The sequence below is a fragment of the Miniopterus schreibersii genome (assembly GCF_964146895.1).
Source record: "Miniopterus schreibersii genome assembly, chromosome: 2".
NCBI lineage: Eukaryota > Metazoa > Chordata > Mammalia > Chiroptera > Miniopteridae > Miniopterus > Miniopterus schreibersii.
In genome coordinates, this window is record NC_138102.1 from 177,289,715 (window position 1) to 177,303,315 (window position 13,601).

Below are 13,601 nucleotides of genomic sequence, written 5' to 3' on the forward strand. Positions count from 1 at the left end.
ACAGGAAGCCAGGGAAGGGCCCAGGCAGCCCAAGGGACCGGGGCCAGTGAGGCCTGTTAACGGCTGGCAGCACCCTGCTTAGCAGTCAGGGTCTGTTTCTTCTTCAAGAAGCCATCAAAGCAGTGAGTGCCAGCGGCCAGAACTCCCAGTCAGGCCAGGAGAACAGGAGGTCGGTTTATTTTATTTTATTTTTAAATATACCTTTATTGACTTCAGAGGAAGGGAGAGGGAGAGATAGAAACATCAATGATGAGAGTCATTGATCCGCTGCCTCCTGCACACCCCCTGCTGGGGATCGAGCCCTCAACCTGGGCACATGCCCTGCCCAGGAATCCAGCTGTGATCACCTGGATCCAAGGTCAATGCTCAGCCGCTGAGCCACGCCTGGCTGGGCGGTGGGTTTCTTTTTGACAGGGTGTCACCGTTTGTGCAGCCACAGGCTGAGGGATCATTTGATTCATGCCTTTGGAAAGACCCGGGTGGCTTTGTCATTCAGTCCTTAATGAAGCCTTTACAAGGGCCCCTTAGCATTTGGGGTGGGGTGGGGGTGGAGCCTGCCTGCTACAAAGCTCCCCTCCACCCCTTCCACATGCAGAGAGAAACTGGAAGGAGTGTGTCCGTGCAGCCACACGAATAAACACAAAGGCCTCGACTTGGCTCCTGTCCCGCCCCACAGTGCGCCCCACGTGTAACTGAGCTTCCACACACCATGCCTGAGTGTCATCTACTGTCCCCGAAGGAAGGGGAGTCCACCCAAAATGAGATCAAGGTGTGAGCTCCAGTGTCCAGAGGGGTCCCGGCAGAAGCTGGAAGAAGCTGCGCAGGGCTGGCGGAGGCCTCTGGGATCTCCGCCCCTGAGGCTCTGTCTCTGTAGCTCACCTTGTTTTTTCCTGTGGAGCCCGAGGCAAAAAGTGTGATTCCAGCTGGGTGTTGTTTTATCTGGTGTTGTCTTACGGAGACTTTCATCACACACTGTTTCACTAACCTCAGGCCGTGGGGATGGGGGGTAGGAATCCCAGACAATTACTTGAGAAAATCTTTTTCACTGGTTCTGGGGGCCCTGCCTTCTTCATAATTCAGTGCTCACCTCCCACCACCCCTCGCTAGCATGAGTCACACATGAAGGATTGCACAAGTAGTCACACCTACTCGTGTGACTTCTCACTCCCTTTCCGACCGGGCGCTACACAGACACCCTCCAAGACTAGCCGGCTGTTTCCTGGGCTTCTGGGCTTAAGGGTTCCAGCCAGTGCTCCGCGCAGGCCTGCAGGCCTTCATGTTCCAGGCGGGCCAGCCCGGGCCCGCTTGGAGACATTGGACACGGTACTTCACCCAGTTTCAATTCTCCTGTTTTGAGGAATTGGGTTTAAATATAACTCATTGCTAGGGTTGTTGGGAATATTAAAGGGTGTATTTTGTATGGGTCCTACACTGTTAGTAGCAGAGAAAAAGCATCGCAACCTTCCAAGACTGAGCAGAGGGAAGGAGAAATTGACGACTCACACAACAAAAGAAAGGTTAATGATTTTGCTCTTCCTTTCTAGAACTTTCTACAGCAATTCCCATGGTGATTTGTGATTCTCTAGGGTTTTGCTACTTATCCAAGTGATGTGGAGAAATCCCTCGGGAAGAAATCCACTGCTGTCCTAGTTCCTAGCACAGTGCCCCGCATAGTCAGTGATCAAGAAATGTTTGTCAGTGGGAGCCAAGTTCAACCAGATGACCTTTCATGTCAATACTGTGTTTCCTAAATTAAATCAGACATGCAGGCAGTAGCTCTCCCAGCTCCTCATCAACTCAGGAATGTGAGACACGTTTGCGACTCATGACATGAGTCTAAAGCTCAAAGCCCCACAAATGACTGAGCAGGTCCCAGACCCACTGGGGCCCAGGTTTTCAGTCCAGTGCGGGGGACCATGGCCCTTTGGAGAGGAGGGGAGTCATCAAAACTCCCCAAATGAAACACACTGCTAAGTGTCAACTCCAGAAAAATCCAGGATCACCGTCTTCAAGTCAGCAGCTAGGCCCAAGACCCTTTCTGCCACTCGAGGGTGTGACACACTCCTCACCCCTCGCCTGAGAAACCGCCCTGGTGAAACTTCGCGTCCCCTCCGGTCCTCCCAGCTGGCCAATGCTTTGAATCAGGCAGCACGTGCCTGCGGACGGGCCCACCTCGGAAGCCGATATCATGCCTATTTTTTCACCCTCTTTAAAAATAACCAGGCAGATTTTAAACTTCCTGCGTGGTAGGAAAAAATAGAACTGGTACTTAGCAATCACGTCTCGCACGGGTCCCCATTCCTGATGAGGCAGTCAGATAACAAGTGCCCCATGAAAGGACGCATCTCCAAGTTTAGCTCTGAATCTGAAAAGACAATCTGTCCGCGTGAATAGGCAATTAAAAGAGACGTCCTGATACCACTGACACACTCTTTAGATGTTGCTTTTGAGAGTTTACTTCCTTTCGAATGAGTTTAGAATCTTGATGCCATCTCAACCCTCTGGGACCAAGAGCTGCACAGAGAGGAGGCGGGTGGCGACCTGGAGGGGCTCTGGGCTGGGACCAGGTCCCACCTCTGGCCCTGTGGCCACATTGGCTCCTTGGGTGACCTTGGCCAGGCCCCTCCGCCATTCAGGGCCTTTTTCCCAACTCTAAATGCAAGTTTTCTGAGCTGATGTGTGTGCCTAGACCGGGACATGGCCTGCGCCTCACTACGTTCGTGTGTTAGGACATTGTGGTGGCACCGTTGGTGTGGTGGGACATCCTGGATTGCAGCCAGGAGGACTTAGGGGCCCGGGCCTCTGCGTCCGACATTTCCAGTGAAACAGGAAATCAGTCAGAGCCTTCCAACAGGCTCCAAGCAAATTTTATTATGAGGCATCTCACCAGGCGATGGCCTTGTGACTACCATGTCCTGTTGGTTTGGTTTTGTTCTTTTACTTTTTGTTTTTAAATAACTGTAGCTTCACAGGGAGTTGCAGAGACAGTGGGGAGCGGTCCCGCGGGCCCTTCGCCCAGTTTCCCCCAGTGAACAGTCTAGTTCGGTATCAGAGCAGGAAGATGACGCTGGCGCATCGCACGCGTCTGGTTCTCTGCCGCTCGTGACGTGGGGACGCGTCTAACCGCCAGTCGCTACCCCACCACAGAGACCTCCCTGGTGCTACCCTCTGCAGCCTCTCCTAACCCCCCCCCACCATCCTGTGTCGGGGGCACGTCCCCTTTGGCATCATGTAAACGAAAGCACACAGCAGGTGGCTGTGTTCGCCCAGCACGGCGCCCTTGAGGGCCGTGCAAACATGGTGCCTGGAGAAGCTGTTTCTTTTTCGTTGCTGAGTAGTATTCCCCGGGGCCCCATCTCCTTTTAGCCAAACGCATGGGCCTGTCGGGAAGTACGGCAGTAAGACTTGGCTCTGGCAGCTGACTCCGGTCACAGCTCCCAGAAAACAGGTAAGTGTCCTGAGAGCTGGCGTGACCTCCTCTGCTGCAGCATGGAGGCGACCCTGTCCGCGATGTTAGGCCCACAGTTGGGCGCTGGCGATGGAGCACGAGTCCGCTGCTCCCCCCTGGCCAAATGGTCTTTCATTTCTGCACTGGGGCCCTTCTGTGGCTGACTGACAGCCCAATGTCTCACCGGCCGTGTAGGCAGGTGCTTCTCACCCACGATCTGTAGGCGCCTCTCCAGGGATCTCCCTGAAAGGCAGGTCCTGATTCCGAGGGGCCCGGTCCGGCTCGAGAGTCAGCGTTTCTAACAAGCATCCGGGTGCTGCTGCTGCTGCTGGTCCAGGGCGCACTCTTTGAGTAGCACAGGTGTAGACGTACGGAGGTCAGGTCCATCTCAAACCGTCTGCTGCCAGACCAGCCTGTGACTTTAGTCCTGTCACCTGGCCTGGCTGGGATGGCAACCTCGTGAGTGACTATGAGCCTCTCCTTAGGCCCAGACCATGGAGAAATCTTAGCAATACGTGGGAGAAAATCATTTGAAATAATACTGTTCTGGGTGGAGGGTTCGAACCGTCTGAATGAAGCCTCAGGAATTACTCTCACACGACCCCACTCTACCTTCGCTTTTTCCTGGGCTGCCTTTGGTCCAAATCACATGTGTGTATGTCACCGATCAGGCGTTCACTGATGCCAGTGTAAGTAAGGGACTCGCCTCTCTGCTGTGGCATCGAGTACCAACCCCCCCCTTATATTGTTCCTGTTTCCTTCAGGTTGGCAGTAGAAGGAAAGCAGAATGTTCTAGTTTATCTTGGGGCTTTTATGAGGCTTCTCTCTGCGTGCACACAGAGCCCCCCGAGAGCGGCAGGGACGCCCAGGAGGAGTGAGAAGGGAACAAAGACGCTGTTGCTCCATGCTCACTGCACGATACTTTGATAGTGACGAGGAATGGATGCAGCATCTGGTTCCCACTGGCTCCTGGGTGACCTTGAGACCCGTCAGTCGTGTGCCATGGGGACTGAGAAAAAGTGGCAGGATTTTATCTACAATCCCTTGTCACTTTCCTCCCTTGTCGAGGGAATGGCTGCACGTTCAGCACTTCAGAGGCGTCCTTCATCCATTAAATACTGTGGTTGGGGATGGCAGGGAAGCTCAGATGTTGTTTCCTGTTGAACACGTAATAAGAAAGTACATAAAGTCTGTTTTTCTAAAAATTCCTTAGGCCAGGGACTGAATCCCTGACCCTGATATGTGGGGGTTTTACTCTAATGTAAGTCAGCTGTGTGATGTGGTTAGGCGCTTAGAAGAGTCCATGTAGCTAGGGGCTAGATTAACAGAAGCGTGGTTGCTGGAGTGAGGAGGTGATGGTTCTCCCTGCCCTGGAAAGATCCGTGCTAAGTTGTGCCTGTATGAGTCAGAGTTCCTACCAGAGAGCAAGTCTGGCTAATTTAAGAAGAAAGAGGATTTATTAATTAATAAATAAATAAATGCCTGATGAGATCATTGCTGCCACCAAATGCTACGAACAAAGGCAGAAATCAGCAATGGCAGTTCCACACTTACCAGGAGCTCGATTTCCGTGACCACCACTGCTCCCTCCTTGCATCGAGAACCCAACCTGCCCCCAAAATCTCAATGCCTTTCACCACCTGCACTGTGCAGGGCCTGGGTCACGTGACTGTGTCCGAGCTGCAGGCGAGGCTGGGAATTTCAGTTCTTTCTACTTCGTTAGCGAGGACATAAGGGATTTCTGCAAATACAGAAAGATGAGGGGTAGCCATGAACGTGAAAGGTGCCCCCTGCGCTTAGTGAAGGTCACAGAGAAATTGCAGCCTCGTTAGAAGGAAGTAACCAGAAGTGAAGGGAGCAGCTGAGGGAACTGGGCTGTTTGGCCCATAGAGAAGACTGGGGTGGCCATCGTGGCTGCCTTCAAATAGCTGGAGAGGTGTCGTAGATAAGAGGAATTAGCCTCATTCAGTACGGCCACAGGGACTAAAGCTGTTCCAATGATGGACTCTTCAAGGGTTCAGCTTTCACCGAAGTATAAATAAGAAATGTTCAAAGTTAGAGTAGAGCCTTCCAAAGATAGAATGAGCGGTCTCACGGGGTAGTGACTTCCCCATCACAGGCAGCATTCAAGGAAAGCAACCGCTTGAACGAGGTTCGAGCCATAAAGGAGGGTAGGATTTAAAGGTCCCTTACATCTCAGCGATTTTGTCATTATTAGTTCTCTCTCCTGATATTAATCATCTACTTGGCCTCAGAAAACAGATCAGTCTTGGTATATCTTACGCAGAATTTGTAATGATGTCCCAGCCTTCATTTTTGCCAGGCCGCGTTTTATTAACGCCTGGCGCCCATGGCCTCATCGGGTTAGCGAGGCAGCACATCGACTATTAGTCTCATGCCACACAGAAGGAAGAGGAACGGCCTGCAGACCTCAGCTGGGAGCAGGAAAAGCAGCCAGAAGCGACTCAGTCACTGAAAAATGAAACTCCTTTTTATAAAGGGAAAAAATGGATTTCAGTAAAGCAATCAAGTGAGGGGAGGGCCGCTTTTGAGAGTGGAATGAAATCCAGGTATGTGAAATTGCGTGTGTCAACATCGCATCTGTTACGCACTTTTCAATCCAGACTCAATGGAGAAAAACCCTGAGTTGTGCATCAGTTTGGCCACAAGCCACTGGTGAGCGAGTTCCCCCGCCAGCCTCAGTCTTCCCACCTGCGGAATGGGACCATCTCTGCACAGACGCAGCAGGTGACGGAGAGGCACCCTTGCAGCCACGGTGGGAGGGGCACTGTCAAAATGCACAACCGCGGGGTCTGGCAAGCAGGGAGGGGGAAGGGGGAACCAGGCCGCCCCCCATCTTACCCGGTGAGTGGTCGTATCCACCTGGCCCATGGCCTCAGGTCCCCAGGCCAACCTTGGCTCTGTCAGCCATCCAGCCCCCGGCAGCCCAGCGGTCCTCCTTCCACATTGGCGAGTAGGAGGCGTCACCCCCTGGGTTCCCGTGTGATTCATGACCCTCTCTTGACAGTATCGCTCCCTGGAGCCCCCGGGGACCCCAGCGTTCTGCTCATCTGCTCTGAGCTCCCAGGCAGGGATTTCACTGTGTGGCTGTCAGCCGATTGTCACAGTTGGTCCCCGAGGTGCTGGGAGCAGTGCCTGACGCGCATGCCTCTGTGAGCGGATCAGAGATGCTTCCGTGGGACCGAGGCACTCTCAGGGCACCGGGCGGCAGCGTGTTTTCCAGCCCTTTATGGCCGCTCCTCTTTTACATCTTCGAGGGCATAAGTCGCCATGAAAGGGCAGGGTCAGCTTTAGAGAATGACTTGCTGTCAGATAAAGGGCCACCCCAGCTCAATCCCACACACGCCTCCCACGGAAAGACACCCTGCAATGTCCATGCCTACGGAAACCAGTAAAACCCAACGCTGCTCTGACTTGGACGTGAGAGCTAACATTTATCCAGCATTCATCATGTGGCAGACACTGTGCCAAGGGCTTCAATGCATGGGCGCAGTCCTCACGGCGAATCCTGCATAATAGGGATTTGCATTCCCATTTTACAGACAGGGAAACTGAGCTGCAGGCAGCGAGGCTAACAAGTTAGCAAGTGCGGAGCTGGAATGTGAGCCTAGCTGGTCTGACCGCAAAGCAAGCCCTTTGCCTCTTTGCTTCCAGCGCCTCCTTTAGAGAGAGGCGGGAACGAAAGAGATGCTTCTCTCGTCCCCAGTGCTTTCAGAATGACCGGTCCAATTTTCACTATTCAGGAGAGGAAGAAAAAACGCCAAGGGCTCAGACAAAGGTCCCTCACATGTACCCGTGGTGAGCTGTTATGCCAAGGTCACCGTCCTCCGGGTGCAGGTGTTTGCTGTGAGTTTTGTTGGAGAAACGGGTGTCGAGTGGAGTAAGGTTCGGTGCAGGTGGACCAACAGTTAATGGGCACTGTCACTGGGGACAGAGCTGAGGAAGACGGTGTCCCTGCAGGTGCTCCCTGACATGCAGACACAGCCTGGGGTCTGAGGGGCTGCCAGGCCAACTCTCAGTGTGAAGGGAGGTGGCCGGAGGTGGGCAGACAGCCCCTTACCCCAGGACCACATTCAGCCACCTCACCCGGCCTCCTCAGAGAGCAGAGCCGCTCATTCTCATTCGTATTTCAGTCCTCCAGGGGGCTCTGGGGTTTAGTCTCCAATCCCGCTACCCTGGCATAGACCGGGGCTCCGGGAGGTCAAGAGGAACCCAGCCGATGTCTGTTTTGGAAGCTCTAGGTATAAAAGTGAAAAAAGGCAAAAATAAAATTATAAAGTATTGCATTTATTTTAAATATTTTAATATAAAAAATTAATACTTCTACCCCCAAATACTGAAATGCAATGTGCTTGTACCATTCACAATATAATTACAATATGCATAAAATTTATATATGAATCCATGGTGCCCGACAGGCAGGGCTGTCCCCTGATAGGGTGCCCCACAGTGGAAGTCTCCGCTTCGTCAGCCCTGTCAGTGTGTCTCTGTAGCTATAAAATAGCTTACTTGGAAAAACAGATATAAAGATGTAAATTTACAGCTCTGAGGCTATGCCATAAGAAGCGGCAAAAGTTCAAAGGAAGAAAATAATAGTTCGAATATATAAATACACATTTGTATATGTATAGCTAATATATTTATAGTTAAAACATACTGGGTGAAGATATATATACACACACACACACACACACACACATATATAAAATCAGCCCTTTGTTGTCGTCAGTCCCATTGTATAGATGGGAAAACTGAAGTGGAGAGAAAGGAAGTGGTTTGCCCAAGGTCACATACCTGGTCAGGAGGTACGTTAGCAGAATTCAGGTATGTAAGTAGACTCAGGATTCAAACTGGGGGAGTTTGGCTCTGGAGGCCACACCCTTAACTTTTTTGCGACACAGCAAGTCCTTGAATAATGTCATTTCATCCAATGTCGTTTTGTTTTGACGTTGATGAGTTGCCATAGGAACTTAACTCTTGTTAATATCAATTAGCCTATGGCAGATTTGATTTCATTGAATGTCATTTCATCTCAGTTCCGAGAACCTATTGATGTACAGCCTCTGGAAAGGAGGGAGGCAGGCTCGGGGAGAGGCGGAACCGTAGAATGGTTTCGGAGAGGAATGTCTGAAGAGGTGGGCCGGTGCAATGCCCTCAGGACAGGCGCTGGGCAGACAGATCTGCATTCAGATCCTCGCCTGATCCTAATTAGCTGTGAGGTCTTGGGCTCCTTACTCAATCTAAAGCCAGTTTCCGCATCTGTAACATGGGCATGGTGGGCCCCATGTGTCCCGTGAGGCTGTGTTGGGATCTGGGCATTAGCCTAGGGGTACAAAGGGTACATGGCTGTGTGATGATAAAACAAGCTCAGAGAGAGCAAGTGGTTGCCCAAGGCCACACAGCATACTAGTGACACACCTCTGGACACCTGGTCCAGTGGTCTCTGCACAGCAGCTGCTCTGTGTTATTTCATGTATTGGACCCCCCTGTCCTCCACCAGCTTCTGTCTCAAATTTCCCACTTCAGGGCTTCAGGTCGGTTCCGCTCACGCGCAGGGCTACACTGCCACGCTCAGTGTCTGTGCCACTGGGTGAAGTGGGAACCAGCAATCAGAGAAGCTGCCGCTCCAAGCAAGGGCGGCGGGGGTGGGGGGAGGCGGGGGGATGCTCCAGTCCTGGGCATAACCCTGGAGTGTCCGCTAGATGGAGCCACACCCCTGGCTCGGGCTCCCGATTTTCTTCCAGACAAGAGCATGATTTGGCTCACACATGAGGGATTGGGCAGATTCATGCACTCACCCCTCGCTCGCCCGCTCGCTCGCCCGCTCGCTCATTCCATAAGCCTCACTGAGCACATGCTTTGGGCCAGGCGTAGGGATCCAGCCATAAACGCTGGGCTTGCAACGCTGTACTCAGAACCCCGCTTCTCTGCCTCTGTGATGAATCTCATGGCCATGCAACAGCTCCGTCGTTCATTCACTCCATCCTTAACAAGGGTCTACAGATGTCATTCTTCTGCTTCCTCCTTAAATATTGGCTTGGCACGTGTTCCCCAAGCTCTGGGAACACGAGGACGGATCAGACGGTCTAGTGGAGGAGACAAACAGGGGACCAGTGTGCAGTCGGCCTGACCTGTGCGATGACCGGTGTTTGCCAAAGGCTGGTTGGGGGAACCCAGAGCTCATTTTTAGGGTTCCTTTAAAATAAAACCAAGTCATCATTCCTCCTCTCACATCCCGGAGGGGGAGATCAAAACCTTTGCCCCACCTATCCTTTCTTGGCCTCCTGTGAACAATTGGAGCCATTCCCCTGGCCCTTCCAAGATCTCTGTTAATGCCCCTTGGTGGGGCGTGAGATGGCAGGGAGGAGACTGACTTCACCACAGCTGGGCTCTGGTGGAAGCCTCCACTCCTCCCCGGGCTCACGTCTCCACCTTCCTTCCACGAGAGGCGTGTGGACAGAGAGGGAACAGCACAAGGCTGGTGTCGAAAGACCTGAGCTCTGACCCCCCTCTTGACCCCTTTATGGTGCATGGTCACCAATCAGTCACATCCTTTCTCTGGGCCTCAGTTTTCTCATCTGTAGCAGATTAAATATGGCCACAAGTTCTTTAGAGACCCTCCCATGAGGAGAAGGCATCCTTCCCCACTTCCCTCAGTCCCACAGTCTGCCACCCTCTAGCCCAAGTCTCATCCTGCCCCTCAATTAGCCACGTAACAGCGTCCACGTGCTTCCTCCACATTCACTCTGCCCCCCACCATGCCTTCTACACCCAGGAGATCAAGTGACGTGAAAACATAAGCTGGATCACATCGCCCGTCTGCCACCACGCTGGCCTATGACAGCCTCCCTTCCACAGGCTCCCCGCCGGCCGCCTGCCTGCCTCCTCCTTGCTCACACTGCCAGCCTCCCGTCTGGGACTGTGGCCCCGGGACACACAGCTGGTCGCCTGGAGAGAGACTGGAGCAGAAAACCAAGGAGGAGCTTGCGTTGGAAAGCTTATGGGATTGGAGTTTTACTGAAAGGGAAACACTGAAGCGCTACCCAGAAGTGAAGGAGGCGGGAAACTACTCCTCGAGCCTCAGGAAAGGAGTTTTCCTGCGAAGTGGTGATGGCGGTGGCATCGAGGAGAAGGGGGCTTGGGAAATGCAGTCCCTGGTGGAAGCTGAATGGTCAGAAACCTGAGCTGTCACGCAGCAGCTGGAAGGTGAGCAGGGTGCGTGAGTCACCAGCCAGGCTGCTACATCTTCTTTTCCCTGCCTGCGCACCTCCGCCCCTCCACGGCAGCACAAGCTCCCGTGGGGAAGGCCTGGGCCACATTCATCTCTGTGCCTGTTTCCCTAACAGGCCTCTGCACAGAGACGGCAGAGAACATGCTTGATGAACGTCGTGAGCAACAGTTCTCACCAGCCTGCTCCTGGTAGTGACACCCCATTTTCTTTCTTTCTTTCTTTCTTTTTTAAAATACGTCTTTATTGATTTCAGAGAGAGGAAGGGAGAGGGGGAGAGAGAGGGAAACATCAATGATGACAGAGTCATTGATCGGGTGCCTCCTGCACACCCCCTGCTGGGGATCGAGCCCAAAACCTGGGTTCGATGCCCTGACTGGGAATCGAACCTGCGACCTCCTAGAGCATAGGTCCATGCTCAACCACTGAGCCACACTGGCCAGGCACAGCACCCCATTTTCTTCTGGAGAACCCTGCCTTCCCCATTCTCACTCATGTGCTCCATGTAAGAACTGACCCCCTCCCTGGCTCCAGAGCTGGCCCAGACCCAGCCAAACAAAACATCCCTTCCTCCTGACCACAGTGACTGGCTCAGGAACAGGCAGGTGACCATTCCAGAGCCGAGGAAACAGACGAGACGGAGAAGTAAGGATCAAGGCAAGTGCTTTCATACTGGGCTGCAAGAAGTAGAGAGAGGTCTAATCCTGATGGCACAATTCAAGCTCCTGGATCCAGCTGTATCTGACGCCATTTATGTCACTGGAGTCTTGAGTCATCTAAGCATACTGATCCCATATCTTACTTAAGTCAGTTAGAGTTGGGTGGGTTATCTGTCACTTGCATCCAAAAGAGCCCTGAAGACAAATGAATGAATGAATGAATCCACCTGAGAACCGTGCCAGAGGAAGGATTCTGTGCAAGAACTCAGGACTCCTGAGTATCTTGCTATTTGCTATCTGACACTGGGCAAATTGCCTAATGTCTTTGGACTGCAGTTTAGAACTCTGATATCATTCATTTATCCAACGAACATTTATTGGCATTTATTGTGCTAGGCACTGTGTGAGGTATTGGCTCTACTGTGGTAAAACCCTCACGGTTCCTGTTCTCATGAACATGGAAATGAAGTTCAGTTCTAGCAAAGTAAAGTTTCACTTGCGTACACCTGATCTTAACCCTGTGAAATCTGTGCTCGAAGTCTCTAGCTCTTGGTAGCTGGTCGCTATTATCATTCCTTCACCTCCTTATCAGCTAATATCCTGGGGTTAACTGGAGGAGGGGGCAGAAACAGCCTACGGTAATGAGGAAGGGGCATCACAGCCTTCACTTCCTTCCCAGCACTCAGGGCCAATCAGAAATAATGCTTACAAGCCTAATTACACAGGGCACTGAGCTAGAGGGTGTAACAGGAGCCTGGCATGAGCCTGGGTCCAATCCTCTGGGACCTATAGCTCTAAGAATAGCCAACATGCTACCAAGTACATTTTTTTCTGGCCTCTGGCAAAGAGACTTTTCTGAGCCAAATATGCTCATCAGTGTTCCCAAGAATCAGTCCTAGAAATGGAATTTAAGCTCCATCTCTTTCAATTCTTGTTATAAGGAACTAAGAATGCCAAGTGCAGTTGGATTTTCATTTTTAAAGGGAACTTACAGCTTAGGTTAAAGTGGCAGAATCTCACACGTAAGGTCAGTAAAAGAATATAAACTTAGCAGGCCCTCAATAACCAGAGTCCTATTCCACCTTCTATTATTTAATTTATTCACCCATTTAACAAATATGTATCAAGTGCCCACTCTGCGCTAGGAATCATCATAGAACAGCCGCTGGCTCCTAGGAGAGCAGCTAGAGAGGGAACAGATCCAGAGGCAAATAAACACAGCCTACTCCCATATACCAGGTGCACACGCCTGGCTAAGCCCAGCCGGATGCTAATAAATCGGCCTCCGTTAAAAACCAGCTCACGTGTTCTACTCTAAATATAGCATGGGCTCTTGCCTGGTCCATTTTTTCTTACTGCATTAAAAAAAACGACCTCAAACCCTAGTGGCATGAAATTTAATCCCGTTGAACTATACACTTCAAAATGATTAAAATGGTAAATTTTATGCTATGTATATTTTACCATAATAAAAAAAATATAGAAAGATAAAATAGCTTAATGGTTTCAAACAACCACTTAACTAAGCTCACAGATTCTGGAATTGAGAACTTTGGGCAGGGCACAGTGGGGACAGTTCATTTCTGCTTCACGGTATCCGGGCCTCAGGAAAGCTCGAAGGCTGGTGTGAATCGGTGTCTGGGCGCTGAAATCATCTGGAGGCATATTCATTTACATGTCTAGGTTGATTCAAAATCTAGGATTGTGTACTGGAGCACCCACATGTGGCCCCTGCGCATGGTTTGGCTTCCTCACAGCATAGTCACCTCAAGGTAGTCAAACTTTTATATAGCAGCTCAGGGTTCCAAATATGAGTGTGTAAGAAAATAAAGGAGAGAGGGGAAGCAAAGCTTGCATCCCACTTATGACCTAACATTGGAAGTGTCACTTCTGTCATACTCTATTGGTCAAATCAGTCATAAGCCTACTTAGGTTCAAGGTTGGGGGGGGGATTAGACTCCATGTTTTGATGGGAAAATATCAAGATCACATTGTAGAAAAACATGCATGAAGAAAGATATTGTTGTAGCCATTTCTGAAAAATTCTATCTGCCCCACCACCTTTCTAAATGGACCACAAGCAAAGGAACCAGAATCAGTTGAGAGAAACAGAGCACCGGAAGAGCCCCTAATAAACACAATCTACTGTACCAAAGAATTAGCAATTCACTCCTGAGACAGTCGTTCCTCAGGCTGGTAGAGTGCCAGGGGCATTAGGCTGAGTGTAGAGAGTTGGTGTTTAGTT